The 15,130-nt window shown below is 43.8% G+C and overlaps 1 protein-coding gene across 4 annotated transcripts in view; it reads right to left on the reverse strand.

Moving 5' to 3' along the window:
- DNMT3B (DNA methyltransferase 3 beta) overlaps nucleotides 1-15,130 on the reverse strand; it is a 511,613-nt gene that overhangs the window by 17,318 nt on the left and 479,165 nt on the right. Inside the window, exon 19 of one of the 4 annotated variants that reach the window (XR_014966866.1) lies at nucleotides 3,820-3,938. The exons of the other annotated variants lie outside the window; for them this stretch is intronic. The gene's annotated coding sequence lies outside the window, so the exon portion shown is untranslated. The remainder of the gene's footprint in view (nucleotides 1-3,819; nucleotides 3,939-15,130) is intronic. 4 annotated transcript variants of the gene reach the window in all.

Genomic DNA, 15,130 nt, shown 5'->3' on the forward strand with positions numbered 1-15,130 from the left:
TAGTAGAGAGTAGTAATAGAGATAGTAGTAGAGAGTGAGTAGTTGAGAATGAGCAGAGAGTAGAGTAGTAGAGAGTTTTTGAGAGTGAGTAGTAGAGAGTGAGTAGTATAGAGTGAGTAGTAGAGTGGTTAGCAGAGAGTAGTAGAGAGTGAGTAGTAGAGAGTAGTCGAGAGTAGTATAGAGTAGTAGAGTGAGTAGTAGAGAGAGTAGAGAGTAGTAGAGAGTGAGTAGTAGAGAGTAAGTAGTAGAGTAGCAGAGTGAGTAGTAGAGTGTGAGTAGTAGAGAGTGAGTAGTAGAGAGTAGCAGAGTGAGTAGTAGAGTAGTAGAGAGTGAGTAGAGTAGTAGAGTGACTAGTAGAGAGTAGTAGAGTGAGTACTAGAGAGTGAGTAGTAGAGAATAGTAGAGAATGAGTAGAGTAGTAGAGTAGTAGAGAATGAGTAGAGTAGTAGAGAGTGAGTAGTAGAGAGTGAGTAGAGAGTGATTAGTAGAGAGTAGAGAGAACCTTAATAGAAGTGGGCCGTACCGTATTTACCTCCCCAGTAAAAAACACACTGCCCGGGCTGAGGTATGCATCGTGTATGATTAATACCTCCTATTCCATGTTTTTGATTTGGAAATGAGTCTTCACACTCCGAATCGGTGTTTAAAGTGCGAAATTCCATTTGTTTTGTATTTTTTCCAAGGCCTTTTCCCCTGTAAAATCCCATCAGATTAGACATGAGAGAGAGTGATTAGTAGAGTAGAGAGTGAGTAGTAGAGAGTGAGTAGTAGAGAGTGAGTAGTAGTGAGTAGTAGTGAGTAGTAGAGAGTGAGTAGTAGAGTGAGTAAAGAGTAGAGTAGTAGAGAGTGAGTAGAGAGTAAGTAGTAGTGAGAAGTAGAGATTGAGTACTAGAGTGAATAGTAGAGAGTAGTACAGAGTGAGTAGTAGAGAGTGAGAAGAGTAGTAGAGAGTGAGTAGAGAGTAGTACAGAGTGAGTAGTAGAGAGTAGGAGAGAGTGAGTAGTAGAGCGAGTAGTAGGGAGTAGTAGAGAATGAGTAGAGTAGTAGAGGAGAATGAGTAGAGTAGTAGAGATTGAGTAGTAGGGACTAGTAGAGAGTGAGTAGTAGAGAGTAGTACATAGTGAGTAGTAGAGAGTGAGTAAAGAGTGATTAGTAGAGAGTAGAGAGAACCTTAATAGAAGTGGGCCTTACCGTATTTACCTCCCCAGTAAAAAAACACTGCCCGGGCTGAGGTATGCATCGTGTATGATTAATACCTCCTATTCCAAGTTTTTGATTTGGAAATGAGTCTTCACACTCCGAATCGGTATTTGTTTTGTATTTTTTTCAAGGCCTTTTCCGCTGTTAAATCCCATTAGATTAGACATGCTGAAATCTGCCAGGGTAAAACATCTGGAGTGGGATCATCATCGCACAGCTATGCAGTACAATCCCTGCACGAACTCCTTATCGCGGAATTAAACCTGAGTTTGTCATCAGGGCATTAATCGTGGCATTTAAATAATGTCTAAGCCCTTCCAATTCAGATCGATGACAGAAATGACGTCCAGAAAGGTAGAGTTAACGGCAGAGGATCACGCCATGTGGACAAGTGAGGTGAGGGGAGGAATATAGTAAAACCCAGGTCAGACCAGAGCAATCAAGTCACTGGACCATTTCAGATCCCAAGTCGGGATTCGCTGCACTTTTGTAATAAAAGAAGACTTTTCCAACACGCCAATCTCTTGTGTGTACTGAGGTTTTATTTAACTGCGCTGATTTAACACCTCCTACTCTGGCTCAGCTGTGTCCTATACGGTACATGTAAATCCACTGATTTCTTTCGTAAACTATGCCCAAATGAAGGCATGTGCGACACGTTAATCCTGGCATTTAAATAATGTCTAAGCCCTTCCAATTCAGATCTTCCGTGGCACCGACATGGTAGAGAGGAGGCCTGTGGCATTGTGCGGCAACACGCAGCTACAGACAAAGAGACACAGGGGTCGCAATGAGTGACCGTCACACGCACAGACATCACAACTCAGATATTGACACCAACTCACACACACGCACTGGCATCATCTCACACAGCACACTAGCACACACATACACACTTATTGAGAGAACACACTGGCACACACAGGCGCCACTTCTCACACGAACACCACAGACCAGAAACACATACATTGACGCCAGCACACACATACATACTCAATGAGAGAACACACTGACACACACACAGGCGCCACTTCTCACACGAACACCACAGACCAGAGACACATACATTGACGCCAACACAAACATGCTCTCTATCTCACACACGCACTCAAACACACCCTGGCAGAAAAAACGATTGGCCAGGCAGCCGCTGTAAACAAGCAGCTGTGTCTCAGAGAGACAGACGGAAGGGGAAACAAATAGTGCTTCCCCAGTAAATAAAGGATCTAGTGTAACGCTGCGGGTAAAATATCCAATCCCGGAGGGAGCAGATAAAAGGAGACAGGGTGGCAACAATAAGGGAGTGACATGCCTGCAGTGCAATCATTGCACTGCCTTTGGCATAATTTGTGACGCAAAACAACGCGCACAAATCAAAAGTTAAGGTGGAGCTGGGACGAGGCTTCTGGAATCGCATCGATTCCAAGAAGCCTCGTATGACGAGGCATCGCATGCGCTGCCTACGTCAGGCCGAGACCTAAAAAGGAGCACAATTCATTGGCTGCCATGAAAATCCAACAGGGCGCTGAAAAGGAACACTAGAAGATATGTGTAATTGCCAACCTGTTCTTATTAAAACAGTATAGGCCAGGCAGAAAACCTACTGTGGCTCTTATAAGAGCAAGTTGCTAAAGTTTTGCCACAAGTCTTGTATACAGCCACAGGGAGATTAAATCCCAGTCTTCTATGGTACACTTAAGGGTGCTTGATACTCACCAAAGCAAAAGGCTAGGTAAAGGGAAATTCTCAATAGCTCAATGCGGGTTTGCTATTACGTCAAAAACTGACTGTTGGCATGCTTCAAATCAGTAACAAAATATGGATGAAACAACCACCACTACAATAAATGAATGGGCAGGTGTTTTCCAACCGTAGGGGGAGCTAAAACGATAGTAAATTGAATGTCATGGAGGAACTTCCATGATAAAACACGAACAAGACCCAGTGTACAGGCTAAAAACTACTGAACGGTAGCCTAACCTTCAACAATTGACTTTGAAGAAGTTCTAGCTAATGTTCCAATTACTCTGGCTCAATTTTCTGAAAAAAACAAAAAAAAAACTCCTACTGTCGATGTAGAATAGACAGTCAAAAGTGTACTGTAGTTTAAGGGGACTGAAGTGTACAGGCAAGCTGCAGTCTGATTGTTACTGCAGTGGTTCAGTGGTTCCTTGGGCAGAAAAAGATTTGCAAATTCTTGAAAGTTTCTTAGCTGAGAAATAAACTGCGCTGGCAGTGGCTGTGAGCAGTCACTATTCAAAAAGTGGATTGCCATAAGTTCTGCTGTATGTCTACGATGTCCCTTTTGTGTTGTATGTGGCCCCATGGGTGTGTCTGTCTCACAAGGCCCTTTGGTGTCACGCATCTTACATGATCCTATAGTGATCCTCCAATACAAAAGACCTTATGGTCAGCCTCCCTACGGTATTATTCTGCCCTTCCCAATCACATGTAGTTTTACTGTATCAGCTCGTTTCTCCTATATACATATAGAAATCCTTTTTACGTCATAAATGCTTCTCTGTCCTGTCATATTCTTGCCTTGCCCTAGTCACAGTTTGTTCTCTTTGCACTCTTCCATCCAATCAAATGTTCCCTTTCTTCCTCGTTTGAGCTCACCTTTCTAACTCACTGCACCACAAATCATCTTCCCTCCCATTCACGAGTACTGGGAGCAGCTGGTTTTTTCCATGCCTTGTTGAGTTGGCCTTGGTGGTTATCGTTAGCATTTTCGTCCACTGCAGAACAAAATATCACAGTCAAAACATCTCATCTTTAATGTGTTCAGGGGAGCCTCTCATCAATGCCATACATTACAGTAAAGGGCAAATCCCGTCTCCCAACTACCCCTTAGTAGATAAAGCGATTTTCACAACGCTGACTGAAAAGAGGAGAGCAGGGCCGGCTTTAGGGCAGTGCAACTGGTGCTGCTGCACAAGGCGCTGACCTCAGGTGGGGGCGCTGTGTTTATTTGTCTAGTGGCCGTTTTGACTCACCATAAAGGAGAGTCGAGGGTTAATATGCCTGCTGCAAAGAACAGATCTGTATTTAAAGTGGATAGCTGAGTGGATTAGTAACGCAAGCCTTTACCAGTGCTTTAAAACAAATTAAATGTATGCGAGAGAGAGGCTTTGGAGATTTGAAAGGCCTAGGTGGTAGTGAGGGAATCTGAAGAGGAGGTAATGTGGGGGGTGGGGATGAAAAAGACTGTCGAACGGGGCGCCACCAGCGCTAAAGCCGGCCCTGGAAAAGAGTATGCCTCAACAACTTACTTCCATCTTAGTACAGGGAATACCACATACCTCTTACTATCACTTAATAAAAAGGTAGGTGTCTCACACCTCTGTTTCATAGAGGTAGGTGTCTCACACCTCTGGTTCATTGAGAGGTAGGTGGCTCACACCTCTCTGTTTCACCTTCTATAGTGAATGTGGTGCCTCACATATCTTAACTCCCACCCAATAGAGTAGGCTACCTAACATTTCTTACTATCACTCATTAAAGAAGGTATGTAATATTTCGCATTTCCTTTCAATAAAGAAAATTACTCAGACCGCTTTCCGGTACACAGAGATGCAGGTTGTTCTAAACTTTCCCTATCATATAAGAGAAGAGGGCATCTCATACAGACTGACTGTTCCTAATGAGAGGGGAAAGCCCCTCACACTTTTCAGTCGACCTCTGCTACAGGAAAGAATCATAACTCACAACCTTTATGTGTCAATCATCAGAGAAGAAGCCCAGCATAATACTTGGTACCTCTTATTCCAGGACTGGTTCTTCTCTTTACCTATGCCCCTCTCATCTCCGTTGTAACCAACCCTCTAACCTGTGCCAATTTTGAAGTGCTATTCTTTACCGCCAAAGTGCCATCACATTCACCCCATCTCTTAAATTTTATTTGATCACATTTATTAACAGTGAAAATTGAGATTCGAAGAAATGAGGCACGAGAATGCCAGAAAGTTCCCTGCCATCACTCCTATCTAACATGAGCTACGATATTCCAAACTTTTATAGCATTCAACACAGTCCTAGAGTAAAGGCTTCATTTCTGGACAAGGTAGAAATCATTATATTGCGTGCATTTCTGAAGGTGAAGGAAAAAATATCCTGGGAAACAACTTTCACTGAATACAACTTACTCGAAGTATCTTTACTAACACTGAATAACAGATATCCAACAAATCCTCAATTGTACTGTTAAGCTCATTAAATCTAATGTCTTTCATTAAACCAGTATTAGTTGGCCTTCCAGTTTCGACAATGAAACAATTAAAGACTACTTTTTAGATCTCATCACCTTGATGGAACTTGCTTCAAAGACAACCTCACCCATCGTTTCTGCCATACTATCACACAGATTTTGAGATCAATTGCCTAGATTGCATTTACCATCGGCCCACAGCTTCCCCTCTCCGGCATACTAAGGCTATTCAGCACTACAAAAGTAGCTGTTACAGTTTTCAGGGAGTCTTCAGGAAGGAGACCTAGATATACATCCATGGACACTGAACCTGACTCCGCTGGACGAACCCAACACAGCACTGTGCATCACTTTAGCCAGCCATGGTCTGCCTATCTACATTAAAAAGCCTTAAACCTAAATAACCTACACTACAGGCAGGGGTCCAAATCAATACATACCTAGAAATGGAGTATGTTACTTACCCTGCAAGCATCTATTCGTAGCGTGTAGTGCTGCAGATTCACATGCTATGCATACCCCTGCCATCTAGTGTTGGGCCCAGACTCTGGCTTGTACATCCACAAAACAGTGTGTTTGTAAAAGTGTGTGGGTTTATCCATGTTGCTGCTTTGCAAATGTCAGTGAGAGGGCTATTCCCTAGAAACGCCGTTGTTGCTCCTATTTTCCTTGCTGAATGAACCCTTGGCATGGTTGTTACTGTTCGTTTTGCCTTGGCAGAGCAAATTTGTATACATTTGATTATCCATTAATGCTATTCCTGATTTTGAGATAGCATTACCTTTACGTGGATTTGCGAAAGATACAAACAGTTGTTGTGTTTTCCAAAAGGTTTTGTGTGTTTCAAATAGTACAGACGTGCACGTTTAACATCCAGTTTATGTAAAGCATGTTCTGCTACAGTTTCAGGTTTTGGAAAGAAAACGAGTAACTCTAAAGTTTGATTTAAATGTAAAGGTGATATAACTTTTGGTAGGAACTTTTGGGTTTGTGCGTAAATGCACTTTATTTGGGAACACTCGAAAATAGGATTCTTCAATCGTGAGCGCATATATTTCGCCGATCCTTCGTAGGGAGGTTATTGCTACGAGGAAAGCCACCTTCCATGTTAAGGATTGTATTTGACAGTTATTAAGTGGCTCAAATGGTAGCCTCATGTATCTTGTTAACATAATGTTTAAGTTCCATGTAGGTAAAGGTGGTGTACAAGGTAGAATTACTTTTTAATCCTTCCATGAAGGCTTTTATGACAGGAATGAGGAAAAGACATTGATGCTTCTTGTTTTGTAGATACGCTGCAATGGCTGATAAATGTAGGTGTATGGAGGTATATGCTAAATGTGCTTTTTGTAAATGTAATAAGTATCAAACAAGTTGTTATTCTGTTGGAGAAGATGGATTAATGTTTTGTGAAGCAATATAGTGAACAAAACGTTTACATTAAGTAGCATAGCATGCCCTTGGGGTTGGTGCTCTGGCCTCTTAAAATAGTCATGCATTCTGGGGATAGATTTAAGTATCCAAATGCTATGACTTCACAAGCCAGATTGCAAGATTGAGCTCTTGAGTGTTGAGATGCCTCACCCTGCCCCCACTGTGAGTAAGAAGGTTTGGATAGTTGGGTAGCTTCTCATGAGGTGCAAGGGATAGCTCTAATAGTGTTGTGTACCATGGTTGTCGAGCACATGTGAAAGCTATGAGTATCAAGGTAAATGAAGTCTGAGTTTCCTGATCACGTATGGAATGAGTGGGAAAGGCGGAAAAGTGTATGCAAATATCCCTGATTAGGTCATCCATAGTGCGTTCTCCTTGGATTGCGGTGTGGGTGTCTGGATGTGAAGGTTTGGCATTTTGAGTTTTCGACAGTGGTGAACAGATCTATTGTGGGGGTTCCCTAACGTTGGAAGTATTGTTGAGTGAATGTTTCCCACTTGTGAACTTGTTGTTGTGTCCTGCTTAGCTGGTCAGCAATGGAGTTGTCCTGTCCTGGTATGTATGGTGGACTTTGTGACTGTTTGCCCATTTCCATAAGGCCTGTGCTAGGTATGACAGTTGGAAGGATTGGGTCCCTCCCTATTTCCGAATGTAATACATTGCTGTAATATTGTCTGTTTGTAGAAGGACATTTTACACTGTTATGTTTGGTAGGAATGCTTTGAGAGCTATGTAAATGGCTAACAGTTCCAACATGTTGATGTGCAATGTCTGTTGCTGTGTGGCCCAGTGGCCCTGAATCACAATGCCCTTCATATGAGCACCCCAACCCATGAGTGATGCATCGGTTGTGATTGTCGCTTGAGGGAATGGGTCCTTGAAGGCTCTTCCTTTCAGTATGTTTGAGGTGTTCCACCATTGTAGTGCCTGTTGGACCTTGGGTGAAGCCAACACTAGATCGTTCTTTTGCCCCCCCCGCTTGTGACCTAAGCACACTTGGAGGGGTCGCATATGTAGTTCTGCATGAGGCACTAATGATGTACATTAAGCCATCATCCCTAGAAGGCGCATCACTGTTTTACCGGTAGGCAACAATGTGGCTGAAAAAGATCCAGTTGGTTCTGGAGATTGAGAACCTTTTGTGGATTGGGATATACTGTCCCCGATACTGAACTGAGTATTGCTCCGAGATAGGGTTGTATCTGGAGTGGTTGAAGATGGGATTTTGTTGCATTGATTGAGAAGCCCAATTTGTGTAAGAGGTTAATTGTGCTTTGACTGTCTTTTTTACATGTGCCTTTGGTTGGACTCTTGATCAGTCAACCGTCTAGATACGGAAATATGTGTATGTTTTCCCTTGTAATTTTGCTGCTACTATAGCTAGACATTTGGTGAACACCCTTGGGGCTGTTGTCACCCGAATGGTAGCACTTTGAATTGATAATGATCTACACTTACCAGTGTACCAGTGGTACTTGCGATATGCTGGGTGAATTGGGAGGTAGAAGTATGCATCTTTTAGAAGTAACGCAGTCATGAAATCGACTTTTTGTAGTAGTGGTATCACGTCCTGCAATGTTACCATATGAAAGTGTTCTGATAGTATGTATTGATTTAGCGGACATATGTCCAGGACGGGCCATAGTGAGCCATCCTTTTTTGGTATGAGGAAATAAAGGAATAGACTCTCTTGTTGATATATTTCTTTGGGACACGTTCTATGGCCCCTTTGAGTAATAACGCCTTTACTTCTTCTTTCTTATAGGAAACAATTGGTCCTTCAAACAAAAATAAGAAAGCGATAAATATAGACCAGAACCAGTACTATATTAGGCAGAAATGCCCATCCGGACATGTAGATTTAATGTTTTAAACGTAATTATTCAAAATCAAAATGAAAGTGATAGAGTGGGACACAGTCCTGCATCCTTCAACATAAAACATATAAGGACAATCACATGTAAAAAGACATTTTTCAGGCAAAACAGCAGCTTAACGCCAATTACAATGGTAGGGGCAAGCTTTTTTTAAAGTAGACAGTAATGCACAAGCTTTTTAACAAGTGAGTTTAACGTGCATGCTGTCTAAAGAGTCGACGACGTTTCGATCTATACCGAGATACATAGATCATCATCAGGACGAGAGTTAACTAGCCTGAACACACACTGCCTGTGTAAGAAATGAAAAAACGGGAAGGGAGGCAGGGAGACAACATTAGCATTTACAGAATTCAAGAATTGACAGTAGACATTTGACACAAACCAACTAGCGACCAGATAATCAGTGGGATGTAGAGCAGCGCAGTAATGGTTCATTTTACAAAAAAAAACAGAATAGTACCCCCTGTTTGAGACACATGCGGGTGAATGAGAATTTTGTGAAACCGCATATTTTAGAAGAAGAAGCGCGAGTGAATCTTACAGTGGTAAGAGGAAGAATAACCATATTAACCCGGTGGGTTAACTATATAACCGTATGCGATATATTACACAGTGACAAGGCAACGTGGGGGCGCGGGAGGGGTGTATGAAGAAGCCTCATAAGGTGCGTGAGTTGTGGCATAACAAGGTGGATGCGTGTCGCAGTGAGGTGTAGGCGGTGCGGTCTAGGAAGTGATGGTGCTATGGAGCGGCTGTTGGGCGCGAAATTTTAAAACGCATTGAAGCGCTCACCTGATAGCGAGTGCGGGGAGGGAAGCATCCAGGGTATTAGGTACAGCGGAGTAGCTGCTGTAGGACAAAGGAGGGATATTGTGAAGGCCATTAAAAACCAGATGCGGTATGAGTGAAGACCGAAGGACGGAAACTCACCTATCGAGGGGATGTAAGAATTAAAAACCTTGTGCGATTTGAAATTAATCCATGGAAGGACAACGGCGCTGGTGCTGTAATGCCGGGGTTCGTCCGCAGAGGAAGGGGCTACTTGCCGATCACAAGGGAAGCCTGATGGGGGAGAGAGAAGGGGTCAACTAGGTCCCAAGTGAGAGGCGGGGTTTGTTTAGCAAGGCAGGAGCCTGGTCTTACCGTGTATGATACGATTCGGACCGCGCAGGATCGCTGGTATTTCCGCTTGGTGTGCCGGAAGTATTTGAAGGGGCAGTTGGAAGCATGTGAGCATGCGCATGGAGTGCCTCTAGGAGGGGCGTGTACGAGTAGCAGAGTCAGCCATATTGGGTGAGGGAGTGAAGGTCTGAAGGCCAATGTGATTAGTTGATACTTCCGGCACACCAAGCGAAAATACCAGCGATCCTGCGCGGTCCGAATCGTATCATACACGGTAAGACCAGGCTCCTGCCTTGCTAAACAAACCCCGCCTCTCACTTGGGACCTAGTTGACCCCTTCTCTCTCCCCCATCAGGCTTCCCTTGTGATCGGCAAGTAGCCCCTTCCTCTGCGGACGAACCCCGGCATTACAGCACCAGCGCCGTCGTCCTCCCATGGATTAATTTCAAATCGTACAGGGTTTTAATTCTTACATCCCCTCGATAGGTGAGTTTCCGTCCTTCAGTCTTCACTCATACCGCATCTGGTTTTTAATGGCCTTCACAATATCCCTCTTTTGTCCTACAGCAGCTACTCCGCTGTACCAAATACCCTGGATGCTTCCCTCCCCGCACTCACTATCAGGTGAGCGCTTCAATACGTTTTAAAATTTCGCGCCCAACAGCCGCTCCATAGCGCCATCACTTCCTAGACTGCACCGCCTACCCCTCACTGCGACACGCATCCACTTCGTTATGCCACAACTCACGCACCATATGAGGCTTCTTCATACACCCCTCCCGCGCCCCCACGTTGCCTTGTCACTGTGTAATATATCGCATACGGTTATATAGTTAACCCACCGGGTTAATATGGTTATTCTTCCTCTTACCACTGTAAGATTCACTCGCGCTTCTTCTTCTAAAATATGCGGTTTCACAGAATTCTCATTCACCCGTATGTGTCTCAAACGGCGGTACTATTCTGTTTTTTAAAAATTGTTGGTTGTAAAATGAACCATTACTGCGCTGCTCTACATCCTACTGATTATCTGGTTGCTAGTTGGTTTGTGTCAAATGTCTACTGTCAATTCTTGAATTCTGTAAATGCTAATGTTGTCTCCCTGCCTCCCTTCCCGTTTTCTCATTTCTTACACAGGCAGTGTGTGTTCAGGCTAGTTAACTCTCGTCCTGATGATGATCTATGTATCTCGGTATAGATCGAAACGTCGTCGACTCTTTAGACAGCATGCACGTTAAACTCACTTGTTAAAAAGCTTGTGCATTACTGTCTACTTTCAAAAAAGCTTGCCCCTACCATTGTAATTTGCGTTAAGCTGCTGTTTTGCCTGAAAAATGTCTTTTTTTCATGTGATTGTCCTTATATGTTTTATGTTGAAGGATACAGGACTGTGTCCCACTCTATCACTTCCGTTTTGATTTTGAATAATTACGTTTAAAACATTAAATCTACATGTCCGGATGGACATTTCTGCCTAATATAGTACTGATTCTGGTCTATATTTATCGCTTTTTTTATTTTTGTTTGAAGGACCAATTGTTTCCTATAAGTAGTAACTTCCCAAGGTCCTCTTCACCCTATGGGTTCCCTTGTTGAGAATAAATGTACTTCTTCTTTCAGCAGATTTAAATGCTGTGGATTTAGTATGTGTCTTTTCGGCAGGATATTTGGTGGCTGTTGAGTTAGTTCTGAGCAACACCCTTGCTTGATTTTTTTATTTTTTTTATTTATTTGATATTTATAAAGCGCAACATATACCCTAGGGCGTCTTGGCGCTAAGAAACCAGTTAATTATGATGAGAAACGTGGGAATGGGGAATCATTGATCGAACAACCAGGTTTTTAAGATCTTACGAAAGTGAAAGAGGGAAGGGCTCTGTCTGATGTTTAGGGGTAGAGTGTTCCAGAGCTTTGGGGCTGCCACCAAGAAGCGTCGATCACCCCAGGATACCGTCTTTGTACGAGGAATGACCAATTGGCCGAGAGTGGCTGAACGTAGCGTTTTGCTCGGTTTGTACAATTGCAGCTGCTCTTTCAAAAAGTGAGGTCCTTGATTATTGAGCGCCTTAAAAACGATACAAAGGGACTTGAAATGAATTCTATTTCGAACAGTGAGCCAGTGGTAATCCTTTATGCTTCTTGATATTGATTCATATTTTGTTTTTCCTGAAAGCAGGCGTGCTGCTGCGTTCTGGATAGTTTGTAGTTTGGCTATTACTCTGGATTGAGCGTTAAGAAAGAGGCCGTTGCAGTAATCCAGAGCAGAAAATACTAAGGAAGTGACCAGAGTTTTGATGGCAGACTCCGGGAGAAAAGGTCGAATTTTTCTAATCATCTTTAATTTTAGTTGTGCTGTGAAAACTGTTTTATTAGCGTGATCCATGAAGTGTAAACCTTCATCGAAGATGATACCGAGGTTCCTAACTTTAGCGGTTGGAGTAGGAGGGGTACCGAAGGCATCTGGCCACCAACTTGATGGCCAGGCTGGGAGGAGAGGTCCAAATATGACCACCTCAGTTTTATCTGAGTTTAATTTAAGACAATTGGTGGCCATCCATTCTCCTATATCAATGAGTCCCTTCTTAAATTTTTCAGCCATTTGATCTCCGTCACCTTTGATAGCCAGTACCAACTGGGTATCGCCGGCATAGGAGGTTAGGCTCATCCCGTGTGCTTTGATGGTTTTAGCAAGGTCCGACACATAAATATTAAAAAGTGTCGGACTAAGGGATGAGCCTTGAGGAACTCCGCAGGGAGATGAGAGTTGTGCCGATTGAAAAGGGCCTAAGATGACAGCCTGCGTTCTTTTGGCTAGGAAGGAGGCAATTAGATTTTTAGCGGAGTGGCAGATACCAAATCCCTCGACACGATTGACCAGAGTTGTGTGGTCAACCGTGTCGAAGGCCGCCGATAAATCCAACATTACCAGGATGGCTGTTCCCCCCTGATCCCGGATTACCCTGATATCATCGGCAGCCTTAATCAAGGCTGTCTCTGTCCCATGGTATTTCCGGAATCCAAATTGCGTGTCATCCAGGAGATGGTGTGTCTCAATGAATTCAGAGATCTGAATATTCATGGCTTTTTCAATCACCTTAGCCACAAATGGGAGACTCGCAATAGGCCTGTAGTTTTTTAGCTCATTTTTATCCAGAGAAGGTTTTTTTAACAAGGGTTTTAGTAGGGTATTTTTTAAGGGGTCTGGATAAGTGCCAGCAAGTAGAATTGAGTTACATACTTGGGTGAGTGTTGGAATGATGGATTCCATTACTGGCAGAAGCACTGAGAGTGGACAAGGGTCCAGGGCCGATCCTGATTTAATGGTGGACACTATGATTTTGATTTGGTCCATTGTAACTGGTTGAAAACTGAGGAACGTGTTGGCTGAAGGTAAAAGGAAGGAATTGATTGTCCTGGTGAGTGAGTTTGCCGAGAATGCCTGATAGATATCGTCAACTTTGGTAAAGAAAAAAGAGGCTAAAGAGTCACATAGTGACTGTGACGGGGGGGAGTGAGATCAGGGGAATTGCCTGACAGAGATTTTGTAATTTGATACAATCGTCTACTGGAATTTTTGGATTTTTGAATTTGGTCAGTAAAGTAGTCTTTTTTTGCCTTTGTGATCATGGCTTTGTAGAGTGTCATTTGTAGTATCCATTGGTATAATGTTATGTCTGGCCACAACTGGTGGAATAATAGCATATTGCCCGACTGGTGTTTTGTGATTGGTGGGAAGAGTGGTTAAGTCACTGTTTGGGTGTATAGGATCGCTTATTGGATGCGCCTCTACATTTGCCTCTGTTTTTGTATCGTATCTATTGTGCTCACAGTTCTGCTGGTGGTACTTTTGTAGCTTGCCTTAACCCCTTCGATGCTCATGACGGAACGGTTCCGTCATGAGCATCGGTTGAGCTGTGCTCATGACGGAACCGTTCCGTCATGGCCCCGCCCGCGCTCGAACCCTTCAGCACCGCGGGGGAATCCGCGCAGCGCTGAAGGGGTTAATATGAGGTGCTGTCAATGGTAAAGAGCTTTGCGCCCCCACTACCTTGGTAACGTTGAAAGGACTGCTGCTTTTCAGGCGTTGTTTGCAAAACACCCATTGGTTTGGCAGTATTGGTGTCTTTTTTGTTTTTTCAAAGCTGCGTAGAGCTGCCTCGAACAGAGGTTTTCCCCATTGAAGGGGACGTTTAGAATGTGTCGCTGCACTTCTGGTTTGAAGCATGAAATGCATAGCCATGCATGCCTACGCATCATGATGGAGGTATTGATGCTCCTTGCAGGAGTGTCCGCCCCGTTTAGAGCATATTTGATTGCGGTATTTGTCTGCCCTCGTTTACTAAGCCTTCTTCTTGCTTTTTATATTCGTGTGGGAGATGTTGCATGAGTCCCTGCATCTCATACCAGGTTGATCTGGTATGGCAGGAAAGTAGCCCCACCGAGTTGGCAATCTTCCAATGGTTAGCATGCCCTGCTGCCTGCAGCATCTATTCTCTTGTTTTCTTTGTCTGGAAGAGGTGCTTCTCCAGTGCCCTGAGCGCCAGCTCGATTCTGGCAGTTGTGACAACCAGGGAGTCTGCTGGAGGTGACTCCTAATATATATTGGGTCAGTTGGTGATGGTTTGGATTTTTTCCTCAATGCGAGGTGGATATCACTCGATCTTTAAAGATGTCTTTGGATGCATTTATTATGGATCCTTTCATGGACAGGTATTGCACCGTGAGCGAAAGTGTCTCAATTAAGAAATCTGTTTGCTCCTCAGTGGTGTGCATTGGGAGGTTGTGGTACCCTGCCACTTTCTGAATGACACTGTGATATGAGCAGTGTCATCTGGTGGTGATGCCTTTGTCAGTACTGGTGGGTCCATGTCCGTGTCAGGGAGAACTACGTCGTAGTCATGCTATGGGTTTGGGTGTGGTGGGTGTCTTTTGTCCCCTATGAATCCGTGTCTTGGATCTCCCCATCTTCCTCTTTTTGTGGAGAGGGTGATGGTGTTTGTGGGAAGCCTGGTTGGCTAAGTCATTGGCCCTGTGCTCTAGTGCCACCTTCTTTAATTGAGGCAATGTCAGATCCTGCTCTTGTAGCTGTGTTTTGGCAGTCTCTTTACGTTTTTGTGCCATGAATTGTTGCAGTCCTTCAAAAAAAGGATGCCCTGTCCCTCAGTGGGCATATGAGAGTACGTTCTTTGTTTCTTTGGAGCCGGTGGAGCGACATAAGAAACTGTATGGGTCTTTGTAACCCCAGATGCATGGCTTTTCTTCTGTTCAGAAATGTGGCCAAATTGCT

This window comes from Triturus cristatus, chromosome 7 (genome assembly GCF_964204655.1).
Source record: "Triturus cristatus chromosome 7, aTriCri1.1, whole genome shotgun sequence".
Lineage (NCBI taxonomy): Eukaryota > Metazoa > Chordata > Amphibia > Caudata > Salamandridae > Triturus > Triturus cristatus.